This window comes from Mercenaria mercenaria, chromosome 2 (assembly GCF_021730395.1).
Source record: "Mercenaria mercenaria strain notata chromosome 2, MADL_Memer_1, whole genome shotgun sequence".
Taxonomy (NCBI): Eukaryota; Metazoa; Mollusca; class Bivalvia; order Venerida; family Veneridae; genus Mercenaria; species Mercenaria mercenaria.
Window position 1 is genome coordinate 110,552,883 of NC_069362.1, and position 16,619 is coordinate 110,569,501.

The window sequence follows — 16,619 nt, forward strand, 5'->3', positions numbered from 1 at the left end:
GATGCAGACGGGAATATCTGCTCTCGGGAAACTGTTTACGCGGTAACTCGGCGGAGCCTCGTTACCGCCTAAACAGTTACCCTCGAGCAAGATATTCCCATCTACACATACAACTAGTAAAAGAATCTTATAATCTTTAAGCATTAAACTTACGTGATATTTCTGAACAAGCGAACCTGTAGTACAACTTAACCTTGTCAGCATCATATTCAGCAAAACCACCATCCAGAACTTCTTTAGTTTTTACACAATCACTCATAACGTCAGTCACGCACTGTATGAGGCATTCTGAACTAAAAGAAAAGAAAAGTTTTATGCCAAATTTAACTTTATTATAATCGTACCATTGAATTTCATTGTAAAAGCGCAGTATAATTTGCTCTGCTGAAACACTCAGCTGAATGGCTGACATTTCTGCTCGTGCGATTTCATAAAACAGATACCTAATTATGGTATCTAAATTGACAAAGTGCGGCTGTTTAAACAAATGTACTATGGATAACGAATTTTCTTTACCCCATTTCTGGCAAAGGTGCACTGGGTTTTGATGTATTTGTTTTAAATCTATATGAAACAACTGCTGACCGAGTATTAGCGTGAATGTTTAGGCGTTTGCCATCATTCCAAGGTAAAATGCTGACTAAGTGTTAATCTAGTAAAAAATGATTGCCCTGCTTGAAGGAAGAGGGTACTGCTGTCAGAATTAAGATTTCTATGGACTTCTATGTCACTGCTTAAATTTTTAGTTAGAAAAGGGGAATTATCCGATGTTAACATAGTGTTATTGCATTAACTAGCTTCATGAAAGAATAATTTGCTGACAATCTGAAAATATAATGCACGTGTCTTAATAATTTGCTGACCTTTTTGATTCTACCTGATTTCAGCTGTTTTGGTTTTGTTTAGGAAATTGTTTTCCACAAATAGGTGGGTATTTCTGGGGATTAACCCTTGAACGTCACTTTATGTTAGGAGTTTATATAAAATGATGCACCATTTAATATATACTTCATACATAATAACAACAGAGTAAAGACAAATGTTGAAATCGTGGTCAACGTATATGGCAAGCCAATTGTCCAATAATTACGTGAACCCTAGTTCACGGTCGAAAAACTAGGATTAACGATCGATAAACTAGGTTTTTCGAACGTAAAACTAGGTTTTTCGAATACTAACCTATATTTTCGAGCGAAAACATAGGATAACGCCGTGAACCATAGTTCACGCTCGTAAATGTAGGTTCACGATTGTAAACCCCAGTTCACGGTCGTAAACATAGGTTCACGTTCGTAAACTATGGTTTACGAGCGTGAACCGGGGTTTACGACCGTAAACATAGGATAACGACCGTAAACATAGGATAACGACCGAAACTCATAGTTCAATCGAGAAACCTAGTTTATCAAACGTAAACCATAGTTTACGGTCGATATATTAGGATTATAGAATCAACAATGAATTTCGGGCGTGAACATGGGTTTACGGCCATGAACCTATGTTTACGACCGTGAACCATAGTTTACGGACCAGAACCTATATTTTCGAGCGTGAACCTATGTTTACGAACGTGAACTTGGGTTTACGAGTGTGAACTTAGGTTTACGTTCGATAAACCAGGTTTTTCAAACGTAAAACCAGGTTTTTCAAATACTAACCTATTTTTTCGAGCGAAAACACAGGATAACGTCGTAAACCATAGTTCACGCTCGTAACGTAGGTTCACGTTCGTAAACTCAAGTTTACGGTCGTAAATATAGGATAACGACCGAAATTCATAGTTCAATCGAGAAACCTAGTTTATCGAACGTAAACCATGGTTTACGATTGATATACTAGGATTATGAAATCAACTATCAATTTCGGCCGTAAACCTAGGTTTACGGTCGTGAACCTATATTTACTAGGGTTCACGTAATTATTGGACAATTGGCTTGCCATATAGTTACAAATCGATAAACACGGTTTTACGAAGGTAAACTGTAGTTCACGGCCGTAAACCTAGGTTCACGCTCGAAAAACTAGGATTAACGATCGATAAACTAGGTTTTTCGAACGTAAAACTAGGTTTTTCGAATACTAACCTATATTTTCGAGCGAAAACATAGGATAATGCCGTAAACCATAGCTCGTAAATATAGGTTCAGGATTGTAAACCCCAGTTCACGGTCGTAAACATAGGTTCACGTTCGTAAACTTTTGTTTACGAGCGTGAACCGGGGTTTACGAGCGTAAACATAGGATAACGATCGTAAACATAGGATAACGACCGAAACTCATAATTCAATCAAGAAACCTAGTTTATCAAACGTTAACCATAGTTTACGGTCGATATATTAGGATTATAGAATCAACACTGAATTTCGGGCGTGAACATGGGTTTGCGACCATGAACCTATGTTTACGGATGTGAACCTATGTTTACGACCGTGAATCATAGTTTACGGACCTGAACCTATATTTTCGAGCGTGAACCTATGTTTACAAACGTGAACTTGGGTTTACGAGCGTGAACTTAGGTTTACGTTCGATAAACCAGGTTTTTCAAATACTAACCTATTTTTTCGAGCGAAAACATAGGGTAACGTCGTAAACCATAGTTCACGCTCGTAAACGTAGGTTCACGTTCGTAAACCCAAGTTTACGGTCGTAAACATAGGATAACGACCGAAATTCATAGTTCAATCGAGAAACCTAGTTTATCGAACGTAAACCCGGGTTCACGAGCGTAAACTATAGTTTACGCCCGGTATCTGATGTTTTCACCCGAAAATATAGGTTAGTATTTGAAAAACCTAGTTTTACGTTCGAAAAACCTAGTTTATCGATCGTTAATCCTAGTTTTTCGACCGTGAACTGGGGTTCATGTAATTATTGGACAATTGGCTTGCCATAAACGTTCAATAGTGTTTAAGACAAACCTGATACCATCACCGCTTTGTAGAAGAACAAGTAGTTGTGTTTTTGTTATGACTTACACGTTATTTACACGCACGTTTAGTTCTTCCACATTATTGTTATCATATCAAAATTGCTGTAGACTCATGTTTCAAAGGCTCAGGTGTTAATTCCAAAGAAGACAAGTTTTATATATGACTTCATCTCTAAAAGGTTTATTTACATTTTATTTTTTTTATTCAGTTTATCTAAGCCTGTAAATAAAAACCACCTAGAGATAAGACTGATATTTCTTTTTATTGGAAACCACAGTTAAACGTAACCCATCTGACTTTACAGACCACTAATTTATATGGAAATTAAACCTTTTCACTTCATGTTAATCTTTGAATAAAGACCGCGGGTGTAGAAATAAAACACATTTTGACTATCTGAACAGAACCCTCCTTGCCTTAACTACTACTAGTTTCTTTTACACATTTACAAACATTATAGTTTTTCCTTCTTTTTCCTCTTTCCCATTCCTGTTCTTTTTTCTAATTATTGAAAGAAAGGGGAGCAGAAGTTTAGTGGTTAAGATGTCGGCCGCTCAACCCGAAGGGTCATGGTTTCGAGCCCCACTGGGATCACGTCCCCGCCTTCTCATATGACACCAGTACTGGTTTCTCCAGGAAGCAGACTCCAGGGGGTTCAAACTAAATAAATTAGCAGAAAATAAACATTTCAAATTATTCTTTCCTGGGAATAAATATCATATGCACATAAATACCATTATCTGGCTTTCCCGCTTTCTACGTGCTTCACCGAAAGTGCTTCTTTAAGTTCAGATGTTTTCATTGGTGTACAGTAGAATAACAACAGCTTTTGCGCATTATTTCAATTAAGTTGCCAATTGATCAGCTTCAAAAATATCTATGTAATAAAATGTTGTTAACTCTCTCAAAACAAATACTTGATATCAAAATGTTTATGGCTGGCTCCTTTTAGGTACCGTGGAGCACAATTAACAAAACATGTTTATGATAGCCCATAATGCTAAAGCACGAAGAGAAAGCGTGCATATATATAACAAAACAGGTTTGTTATCTATCAGCACAGTTTTTGTCTTAATTGTATATTACTATGTTATTGTGTTGTAATGATCAAAGGAAAATTGCCGCTCCACGCGATAACACTTATTAATTCATTTTTATCTTTTGCAATGTTTTTTCAACAGACAGATAAACACTACCTTTTGCATATCTTCTTCCATTTATATTCGTCGTCGAATTTAGTGTCATAAAGATATTGCAATTGCATCTCATAGACGCTGAAACATGTATTCCAGTCTTGTAATGTTGCATTCTTGTCACAAACAACTTCAGTTTTTGAGGACTGAACCAAACACGTTACTACAAAAAAATCTTATTGTTCTTATTTTAGTAAATGGCGCCACATAATAATTTGTTTTATTGTTACATTACAGGTGTTATTAGCTCTCTTTAATTTAAAAAAAAAAGGAAGTTATTTTCCTTGTTTGTACATTTAATGTATGAATAAACATCTATATATATGTATCGAAAAAGTCGCATGAAATAGTTTCAAGCTGTAAATTTTGATTTATCTCCAGAAAGGAATTTGATAGACGTAAGGCGTTTATATGTACGACCACTGGTAACGAAAGTGTATTGTATTGTAAAAAAAATCCAAGGAATTGTGGTGGAGAAACATGTTGACAACTATATCAAATGGACATTTATCTTGAAACTATAAGGTTCTCCATACATACCAATGAGGAACAGTTCCAGAATCACTGGCATCTGAAATCGTAGAAAGAATCGGTGTCATGAACTGCTTTTTGGGGAAATTCTTAATAGTTTTATAGAAACATTTTTATACAGTTATTGGGGGTCACGTCAGCTTGTACTCAAGACATATTTATTGTTGGTAATTAACCAAATCTGGCCGACCACATCCTCCCGTACATTAAATTTCATTCTTATTAGGTTTGAAACATTAATGAACTGCACAATGACAGCCCTGATAGCAAACGGAAACGATATCATTTTATAAGTAGCATTTTTCAAAGCAAATGAATGTGTGTTTTCATTGGTGATGAAAAATTATTGATGTAGGTGCTTCCACCATCTTGAACTGTGAATGTCATCTACTTGCGAAGGGAAACGAAAGTGAAAAAAATATTTCAAATGTAACTGGCACATATTTCCGAAGCAGATGCAGTTTGCAATATCCCTACACAAAGTAGCTGTATAAACAATTACATTTAAAAAGGAAAAAAACAAAGTAAATCATTTATCCGCATTTTTTTAAAGATTTTTGGTAACGTAAGTATATTCTTTAAATAATATTTTTAAAAATCATCAATGAGAAAAGTATCAAGGGGAATCGCCTTTCTGTCTAAAACAAAGGCTATCTCAAATTTGTTGCATTTTTGAAAGAAAAATTCCATATTGCCAGTTTGAGTGTACATAAAACTTGTGCAAATAAACAAGGACAAAAGGAAAAGCCACTTTAAAAAAATGCAGCCGCCAATAGATCACTCCACTTGGGAAAAAGGGTGCGTGTGTAAATGTATACACATATGCAACATCTTAGCATATGTACAAATTAACACAAACCAACGCAATAATAATAACAGTAATTACAAACAGAGACAAACATGTAGGAATTGCACATGCGCAGAGTTAAATCTTGTCTTCTTCGTAGTGTCGATATTTTCAATATTTTCTTAATATTTTATTAATCTTAAATGGGTGATATTTATTATATTTACCCGATATTACTATTGAATACCCAACCGGGAACATTTAGAAACCGATTTGAATATACACGGAACAGGAATTTCTCTATTTCACTGAAGTTCGAATGAAACATTTTTACCATCTCCCCACCCACCATTTCAGCGTAGAGTTGCTCGCGCAACAATCGGAAGTTCCGAAGATATAGTCTTCATTTTTTACCTACGTTGTCTTTATAGTGTCTCTCATTATTATCCTGAACATTTACTGTCATCATCGGACATCGTACCTTAATCTGTAAATCATGGAACAAGTGATCTAATTAGTTTTCAGTCCAGCTTGGCTGTGAAAAGCAAAACTCGGTCTGTAACTTTACCCAAAATGAAAATAAACTGTAAACATTCTTCCTTGTTCTTGATGTATATGTTGTTAATCCAGTGTGGTGATGTAGAGGTACAGCCTGGACCAGTCCGTTATCCGTGCGGTGAATGTGCCAAGAATGTTGCTTGGAATGCAAAAGCTTTACAATGCGGTGGTTGCGATATTTGGTATCATAACAAGTGTACAAACATTTCTGACAGTTTGTATAGTATGTATCATGGCAAATCGAGTCAAACATGGATCTGCTTGAATGCTGAATCCCGAACGTCTCTACAGCAAATGTCTAGATATTTCATCTTTTGAAAGCACAAACCAGTTTAATGTCTTCGATCGTTCCTCTGCTGACAACCCAAATATATATCTACACCTGTCAAGCCGAGTCCGTCCCCCATAAATAATAGATAACAGTATGAACATTTCGAACGTATCATCTCACGTGGGCAGTTTACTTAGTGATGACCCGGACCTATCTTCTTCCTAATCGTATTATGGTCCAACTAACGACAAAACAAAATCAACCCGTCCTCTTTCAATATCTTGACCGGCAATTTCATATAATTTAGTCTTGAACCGGACATCATTCTAGGAAATGAAACCCATTTGAATCCTTCTTTCAATGATGCGGAATTATTCTCACATAATATATTAATCATATTTACGAAGTATTTCGTAAAGATCGTATCTTATCTCCAAAAAAGGGAGGTGGCGGAGTTCTTGCTTTAGTAAACCCTAATACGATTGCGAGGTATGTCTCGGTCTTGACGTTGATTGTAAACTGAAATGGTTGAAGGTCACTACTGACACAAAGAAAGAGATACCTGTCGGATCTATATATCGTTAACCAAAATCATCTCTACACGCACTTGATCAACTGAATAATTCTTTACTTAAAATTGGAAATAATATTAATATAAAAACTGTATCATAAAACTAGGTGGAGACTTTAATCTCGGCGATATAGATTGGAGCAGCATATCGGTTCCGCCCGGCGCCCTCGATAAGGCTCATTGCGAAAGCCTTTGTTCTATCGTACGTAACCATTTCGCGTTTTTTACGAAGTAGCATTTCGTTTTAACGAAATACATTTCGTTTCTACGGAATCCTCTTATTATAGCATTTCTGTTTTACGAAATAACATTTCGTTTTTACGAAATAATAATCCGTTTTTACGAAATAATAATTCGTTTTTACGTAATAAGATTTCGTTTTTACGAAATAATAATTCGTTTGTTTTACGAAATGTTATTTCGTTTTACGAAATAAAAAATGTTTCACATGTCATTTTACGGGAACCGTAAATATGCACAATCATTTAAACTTAGCTATTTCACTCATAGTAATGACTCTCATAATCTTATATCGTACTTAAAAATTGAAAAGCTAAATAACTTAAGAAATAAAAGAATACATTAAAGTATGTTATTATCATAATTAGCTTAGGATTACTAATTGTTTACCTTGTTTTCGGTTACTTCCAATTACACACTGTATTGAATGGCTTTGAGAGGTACAGGCCTTCGTTGAATGCATAAATACACACCTAAAATTTTTGTACTTCCTTCTTCCCGGTTAAGTTATGAAATGTTTTGTTTCCACTTTTTTCTGTTTTAAATCAAATTAAGGTATATTAAAGGTTTACATGAGGCTCTTATATAAAATCAGCCTAAGTTTCAAAGTTGGTTCTACCTACTTGGAGCGGTTGTCTGGTGCTTTAAGTGTCGGCCGCTCAGCTCAGAAGTCAGGATCATGAATAATCATACCTTCTCATTTGACACCAGAGGTTTCATCACACAGCTAAAATAAATTAGTATAAATTAACTAAACGGAAATGTATCCTTACTAAAAACTTAGCTGTCTGAAGCGAATTTGTGATTATCAATTGAAATACTAAAACTGTAATGTTCATGTGGGTTCTTATATGACATAATCTTGTATAGTCATTGGACTAGAAAGACACAAGTCACTTTGATAGTTACTAAATCTATTCTAATTCTAAAATTCAACAACATACAATTATATTGGTATCAGAGAGGCAGTTACAGTAGGCGGGGCTTATCATAGCAGTGGGCAGCTTGCTGACCAAAAGTCTTAATACATTACATCAACCATATATTTAACTTTGTAATCTTGATTATCAAGATTTTTTTACAGGCAAGTGAAGTTCGACTAATCTGAATCACATCCGAAAACTTATTCAGATGAAAGAAATAACATCTGGTGACTTAAAAATGAAATAACGTGCAAAACGTTTAACATCAGGATAACATCACTATAAGACTAAACTAAGTACAAGCAAAAGATGATTTGATTTTACGAGAACAATTTAAAGTCTCTCAATTCATACGGCTGTATAAATACATGATAATTCGCATATACATGAATAAAAAAGCTAAACGTAAAACTAGAAATTCTGTTCTCTTTTGGGTAGTACAAACCCATTTTACATGAAGTAGCATCCAGCATTTGTTTTCATTATATGCTTAACACGGTAGCCTGTTTCAAGTCAAGAGTACCTCGCAACAGATGAATTCGTTTTAGTACAATGCACAATAAGCACATCAGTTAGATATTGTTTTTATTTAAGTGGGCCAAAACAGTGTGATTGTAGGGGCCATGGCCGAGTGTTTAAGGTCGCTGACTTGGAATCACTTGCTCCGCATCGATGTGGATTCTATACTCCGCTATAGGGTGTAGAATTCTTCCTGTGAGGCAGCTATCCAGATGGCTTACGAAAGGTCAGTGGTTCTACCCAGGTGGCCGCCCATGCCTGAAATAATGCCCAGAATGGCACCTGGGATCTTCCACCTCCATCAAAGCTGGGAAAGTTACCATATGACCTAAATTGTGTTAGAGTGACTCTTAACCCAACAAAAACAAACATTTTGATCGAAATGTTTCCATATATTATGTGTGTTTTAAACATTGCTTGCCGAATAGCAGTTACGATAGTTTTGATCGAAAATCAAAGCAGAAAAGAAGAATTGTCATTATAAGCAGGGCGGAAGCAAGTATGGAAATATAATTTTGCCTATGTTACGATTTTGGAACAGAGGGATATACATGTATCAACTTATTGCACCCTCATTCAGCTGAAAAAGACCATAACTGTAGAAAGGAAACTGAGACGACGACATTGAAATTGCTAGGGAAACAACTGATACATTCCGAGATGCCATACAATGCAGGGCCGTCGCCGGCTTCGAAAAAGTGGTCCGGCCATGGGACGTCTAAGGCGTTCCGCGAGTGCCGAAGGCAGGAGAGTGGGGAGAGCAAGAGAGGGGGTTTCCCCCTCTCGTAAGCGGGGTTTGGGGGGTGTGTGTGTGGGGGGGGGGGGGTCTCCCCCGAGAAAATTTTAAGATTTGGGATGCCCGTAAGTACGTTTTCCTTGCATCTTGAAAGCATTTTCCATTAAGATTTTCAGTCAATTTTATAATGAAGGCTTTATCAAGATTCGAACTTGACAACTTGCCGTCTACACACATGAGGTTGATTTGGAATTTCAGGTATGTCCATTTTGCAGCAATACGTTAAGCAACAAGTTAAGCATACGGTTTCAGAATTTAGAGTCGATAGAAACGAAGTTTATATTACTTTATAGTTGAGATGTACGTCGGCATTTTATTTGATTTAAAGCAATTATTTAAGATAATTCAAAATAATTAGAAGAAATTAGCTTTCGGTTAATTTTGTTTTATTATACCACGAAAAACACAATTGTAATATTACGACTATTTTTTCCCCATCAAGTCAATTAATGTAGATTATAAAAAATCGCCCTTTAGATCATACCGGATTAAAGATATATCAGATAAGCATTTAATTATGATTAATCCAATCAAGCAGGGTCGATACTTTTGACACGAAGTGTGCCGAAGTTTTCACACCCCGCGGGCAATCATGACAGATACCTCTCGTTGCGGATAATTAGCAAGGCAATATTTCGGCACTTTTAATCTAAGCAAAAGCTGGAATTTTTTTTTTACGAAAAAAAAGGTACGGACGATATCGTACTCGGCCAAAAAAGTGGTCCGGCCATGAATTCTGAAGAAGTAATGTTTTTCTTGTTTATAGACTGGCTGATATTGATAAATGAATATGTTTGAAGTCATGAGGATAACGAGGAAATGCGAAGTTCGTATCGGTTTTCCGTCATTGAAAGAAAATATATTTCAATTAATCCTTAAATATACGAGAGTTTTGTTGGCCTATACACTTTTTAATGTGAATGTTAGATAATTATTTCGACATGAATTTGTGCAGTTTGACCAACATTACGAAAAGGGAGGTAACTCGTTCCAAGACACTTTTTAACGGATGGATGAATTTAACATTTATGTATGTTTGACAAGCATTTATTACAAGATTTCATTTCATTTCTTTCGCTATTTTCCAGTATTAGAGACAATTTCTACATCAGATGAAGACGACCGGATGTGTATGCATGTAGCTTTATTAATAGACACAACGCTGTAGTGACTATACCTACTTCTCTCAAGAATATTCTTTAAACGTATTATGTGTTGTGACCTTTTAAAAACGGAGTGTGATCATAAAATGAGAAAAAATATGTAATGGCAGAGAATCCCTCGCCAGGAGGGTATGCTCACCGCCAATCAAGGGAGCTACTGTATCATTTTCACGTATTCGGTGAGATGCGGCCGGGTATCGAATCCGTGACCTCCCATACTCGATCGGACCCTCTACAACAAGGCTATTGTGACAACATTTAAGATAATGGCAACATTAAGAGTTGCGTTAGTAGATTTGAAGATTTTAAGTATATATTGTTGCACAGTGATTGTGAGCTTTATTGGCCTCTATACTGTTGCACAAGTGATAGTGTAATTGTTGATGTATGTGGCATATATCCTGTTGTTCAACGGACAGTGTGTGTAGAAAAGTGGCCTATATATTTTTGATAATTTTCAGAAGAAAAACATGGGCATTCTAGATTGAACATATCTGCAATATTTTATTAGTTTGAATTTCGCCTACCTCTCATTTTGTTAGCCTATATCCGTTACTGTTGCCACAGGTTTGTGTTACAGTCATCCTATCAACAATATTTGTGTAGGAAATTATCAAACTACTTTAAAACAGGTATGACCTTTGTTATGAAATTAGGACAGGTTATGTTTCTTGCATTTGATTTATATCATTTTGAACAAGGTATTTGTTTTATACCAAATCAAAAGTACAATGTTATAGATTAAACAGTTTGTGTAGGGGAAATTTCATGGTATAAGTATGGTGGCTGATTTCTGCCATTTCGTGTTGGCGTGTTGGCAGGACGAAAACACGACAACATGAAAACTCGACAACTCGACAACACGAAAACACGAAAACTCGACAAATGCCTAATTTGTCGAGTTTACGTGTCGGCGGGGCGAAAACACGAAAACACGACACATTTTACGCGAAAAGTCGACGTTTAGAGGTAACCAACACGACAAATTTGTCTGTCGAGTTTCCGTATTGGCGGGTATAAATATGTCGTGTTGGCGCCCTTTATTTGTCGTGTTTTCGCTTCACCGGCACGAAAACACGACAAATACCTTATTTGTCGAGTTTTTGCGTTTCGCCCCGCCAACATGAAAACACGAAAACACAACAAATACTTTTCAGACATCTCTTATAAAACGTAGAGTTATTTTAAGCCAGTGGAAAAGAGTTTTAGAAGCAATTTTCTTTCTATTCGAACAAACCCTCAATTCAGAATTTATTTATATTCGCTAAAGCTGCATTATGAGATTTGAGATTATAAAACAGTACATTAATATGTTAGATGTCAGTTATCGTTTTAAGAATATAAAGTGTATGTATAACAGACATGGTTCCAAAAATATTTCATTTGGGTAGGGGGAGCGGCACCAGTTAAGAATGAAGGCGGCATCGGCGAGCCTAGTGGGGTTAAGTACGGAAGGGGGTAACCCCTTCTGTTAGGTGGGTCAGAGCGTGTCCGCCTGGAAATGTTTGAAATACTTAAATTCTGTATTATCAAAAATGTATTGTTAAAATGCATGTATATTAGCAGCCTAAAATTCATATCCAAGTTCAACTTATAGCTGTAACAGAGATGTCTGGATAAATCTAAATCTTCAGGCATTTAGACTGAAAAAAGTAACCATTTGTTAGAATGATTATCAGATATTAGGTATGATACCATAATTAAATTCACATGGCAGTTATTAAAAGGTACTATTTTATATATATCTTTAAGCAGACATATAACAGCATATAAGCTTTGATTTGCAGTTGTGGGGAGTTGGTGTTTAAAATGTAATAATAACCATAGTTACCATGGTTATGCTTATGCAGTATTTCTGGAGGCAGCATTTGAGTTAATGAATATTCTGAAAGAATAAAGTAACCACATATTATTAACATCTTAAGGTGATGCATATCCATGGTCCTCTCTTAAAATTTCCTGCAACATCTAACGTTGACTAGCTTCTGACTATGATATTATTCATTTAATTTTTGTTTTTAAAGTTGTGAATATAGCCAGTCTATATTATCCTAGGTCCAACATTACCATCACTTCTCTGAGACAATATCAGATTCTGTAAAGACTGGCACTAATTTTGTCACTATTATGGAAAACAAAAGAAAATCAATATCTCTTGCTATGTTCGATATCAGCCTTGTAAATTTTTATACAAACTAAATAAGGTAAGACATGTTTATTTCCTTTGTTTGATATGTCTGATTTTAAACTCGACATTTGTTTGTAAAGCAACTCTATTGCACTATATTATAAGATTACTGAGTTTATTTTTGTAATATTGCATAAGGAGGACTTACAACAAGACAGTGTATAGTATATACATACAATAATATATTAGGCGGAGAAGGTATATAATAAATTGCATGTTATCATTGACATTTATCAAATATTAACCTATAAATACAACTATACAATTTCATTAAAACAATAGAAATATAAGCCATTGTATAGCACAACTTACAAATTGCAATTTCCTAATACTATTAGTACTGACCATGTCACAGAATTCTCTATCATTTTACAATTCAGTTCAATGAAAATAGTTTCCTTTCGTCTCATGACATGTATATAACTAAATAAAACATAAAATAATCTTATGAAAATACATATGCCATTCTTAACAGAATTATAAGAGACGGATAGGCATAGCTTTCTTTAATGAGTAAATATAGCTCATATTTGAAAGAAATGAAAAGATATTGTGAACCGATCCCTATCTAAACAATTTGAAAAAAGGTATTTATACACTGAGATCCTAAAAGGCGTACCTCGGCTTACTTACCCATCTACTAATGATTAAAGAAATTCATAAAGTTTCAAAGTTATGGATTTCAAGGAAAGTGTTTTTTAAGTTAAAATAGGCCACAACTCTGACACAATTCAGGGAATATTGTCATGCATCTTGACATGCTTACAAATCGGAGAAATTTTAATCAATTCCTTTTCCTAAGTTAATAAAGTTCATGGTTAAAAATATGTAAGAGAAATAATAATTTATATAGTTCAAATTCAAGTGCGTATATAAATGGTCCTGTATCTAGTAAATTCATGAACATTGTACGCAGCTGTGTATTTTGCTAATAGTTCTTTTTGTTTTATTTTTTGGTTTTTATGTTGTAATACTGTCCGGTTCGTTGGGATAATACAGTCCATTCAATATATTTGTAAGAGAATTCCTTTAAAGTCGGTGCTAGGGGCGTGAGGGGTGTTGCACTTTCAACTACCTTTTATGAACAAACTGAATTAAACCGAGTCTGCTATTATATTTCGTGGTTAAATGTTTTGGTTTCAAAAATCGTCTGTTAGATTTTATTACATTGAAAAAAATAGAAAGAGATCCTTTGAAAGCAAATAACGCAGCCAAGTAATGGAAAATATTGAAATGTGCAACGTCCTGGTACGTCGATACATTTTACGGCTATCACACTGCTCTTCAAGTTTAAAGTTACGGGTTGTTAAGGTTTAAAAGACAATTTCAGAATAACCAATTTTAAAGTGAAACTTGAACATTTTTAAAAGACACATGAGCAGATATGTATCAAGAATGTCAATAATCAAGTTAAAACAACAATTATAAAAAGTAAAAACCTATTTATGATTTAACAATAGAAGCAGAAGGTTCATCCTTTGATGAAAAGTGTGTGATCATTTGTAACAATAAACGCACAGAGGTGTTGCATATTTCATTATCTTTCATGAACAGACTTTCTAGGTTTTTAGGAGTTACCTGAACAAAGCTGTCAAACTATTTGTTTGGTAACACGCTAGCTAGTTTTCAGTATATGCACAATTATCACATCAATTAGATATTGATTTATCTAAGCGGGCCAAAGCAATGTGATTGAAGGGGCTCCGTTGTGGTTAAGGTCGCTGACTTCGAATCACTTGCACCTCACCAATGTTAGTTCGATAACATCGCTTAAGATGTAGAATTCTTCATGTGAGGTCATCCAGCTAGCTTACGAGAGTCGGTGGTTCTACCGAGATGTCCATCCATGCCTGAAATAATGCCCAGAAGGGCCCCACCTGGGGTCTTCCACCTCCACCAAAGCTGGAAAGGTCACCATATAATCTAAATTGTGCCAGAGTGATTCTAAACCCAACAAAAAACAAACATTGTGATCGAAATATTTCCATATATTATGTGTGTTTTAAACATTGCTTGCCTAATTGCAGTTACGATAGATTTGATCAAAAATCAAAGCAGAAAAGAAGAATTGTCATTATAAGCAGGGAAGTAGTTCAAATAAGTATTACATATTATGACGTTCAATCTTTGAGAGAATTATTTGACAACGTTTCAGTTGGAAATATTTTATCGTTTTTAAAGCAGATAGGAATATATCAAAAGATCTAACACTTCTTATTTTTATTTACATCTTGCAATATTATTATGTTTGCAGCTGATATTTTAACACACACGTACATACATTTTTACATTACTGTTTTAGATATGCTTTACATTTTTACATGGATGCTTTTAGATATGTTTTACATTATTCATAGTGTTCTTTACATTTTTACATGGATGTTTTTAGGTATTCTTTACATTTTTACATCAATGTTTAGGCTTTACAGTTGGCGTTTGCAATATGACTTCTTCTCGGCGATATATGACCATTTTGTGTCGATTCGCCGTAAAACCCAACTCACTCACTCACTCAAATAAGTATTGGAATATATTGGTGATCTTTCCATATTGCTAATATGTTATAATTTTGAAAGCGAGGGATATACATGTATCTACTTATCGCATGCCTAATTCAGTTGAAAAAGGCCATGGCTAAAGAAAGGAAACTGTGACGATGACATTGAAGTTGCTAGGGAAACAACAGATACATTCCTAGATGCCATACAATTCTGACGAAGTAATACTGTTCTTGTTTATAGGCTGTCTGAAATTGATATATAAAAATGTTTGAAGACACGAGGATAACGAGGAAATGTGAAGTTTGTATCGAAGTTTTCCGTCATAATTAATCCTTAAATATACAAAAGTTTTATTGGTCTTTATACCTTTTGAATGTGAATGTTAAGTAATTATTCTGACATGAACTTGTAAAATTTGACCACATTGCCAAAGGGAGGTTACTCGTCCCAAGACTATTTTGAACGGATGAATAATCTGAAAATTGTGTGTTTGACAAACGCTTATTACAAGGTTTCACTTCTATTGGTATTTTTGAGTGTAAGATCTATAGAGAATATTAGGTTACTGTCTGATAAATTTAAATTTATTAGGCGAGTTGAAGAAGCCTAATAAATTTAAATTTATTCAGACAGTAATCTAATATTCTATTTATCCTACCTGTTCAGAAAATTAGGAAAATGTCGTTGGAAAGAGCAACAGCGTGCAGACTTGACGTCATATAATATGACGTTTGCTAGTGTAATTCAGTTTGAGGAAAATTGAAAAAATGCAATAACTCTTTTGTTTCTGGATAAAACTTTTGATTTTACCACTTATTTTCTTAGTTAGAACTTAGAACATTTCCAATACAATGTTAACAGTTTCAATGAAAAATTCGGAAAAAATGGTTTTCAAAATTTCCGGCTGAAGTGCTGTAAAAGTGAAAAATAGCAATATTTGTTTTTGTTTCAGGATAAAAACTTTGATTTGACCACTCTTTTTCCAAGTTCAGACATTTCCAATACAATGGTGATGATTTAAATGCAAAATTTTGATAAAATAAGTGATTTCAAAAGTTCCCGCAAAAGTGATATCTTGACACTGACTAGATAAAGAAAAGTTTATTAGGCAGCCCGATATTGCGCTATATCTTCTATGAGGGTAGGACAAATTTTCTATATCAGATGAAGACTTCCATATAGTAACTGAAAGTGTATACATCTACCTTTAAAACAGCGAACCTTGATTAAGTAGACGCTTACACCTCCCAAAATTTACTTCTAATAATGGTGTTACCTTATGTTTTATGTTGTATTATTTTATTTGTTAAATTAAAATTGACTTGTTTATAAAATTCAATGTGTTTATGTATTTTGTGATCTTTTAAAGATGGAGTGTAATCATAAATGAAAACATTTATATGAGATTTTTTTGTTATAATTTCTTTATCAACTTCATCATATAG

The 16,619-nt window shown here is 34.6% G+C and overlaps 1 protein-coding gene across 1 annotated transcript in view; it reads right to left on the minus strand.

Annotated features, from left to right (window-relative positions):
• LOC123564892 (uncharacterized) overlaps window positions 1-4,699 on the minus strand; it is a 28,222-nt gene extending 23,523 nt beyond the window's left edge. The window contains exons 1-3 of the mRNA XM_045358806.2: window positions 4,667-4,699; window positions 4,130-4,289; window positions 154-293 (exon numbers count right to left, since the gene is read on the minus strand). The gene's annotated coding sequence lies outside the window, so the exon portion shown is untranslated. The remainder of the gene's footprint in view (window positions 1-153; window positions 294-4,129; window positions 4,290-4,666) is intronic.
• Between the last annotated feature and the right edge of the window lie 11,920 nt (window positions 4,700-16,619).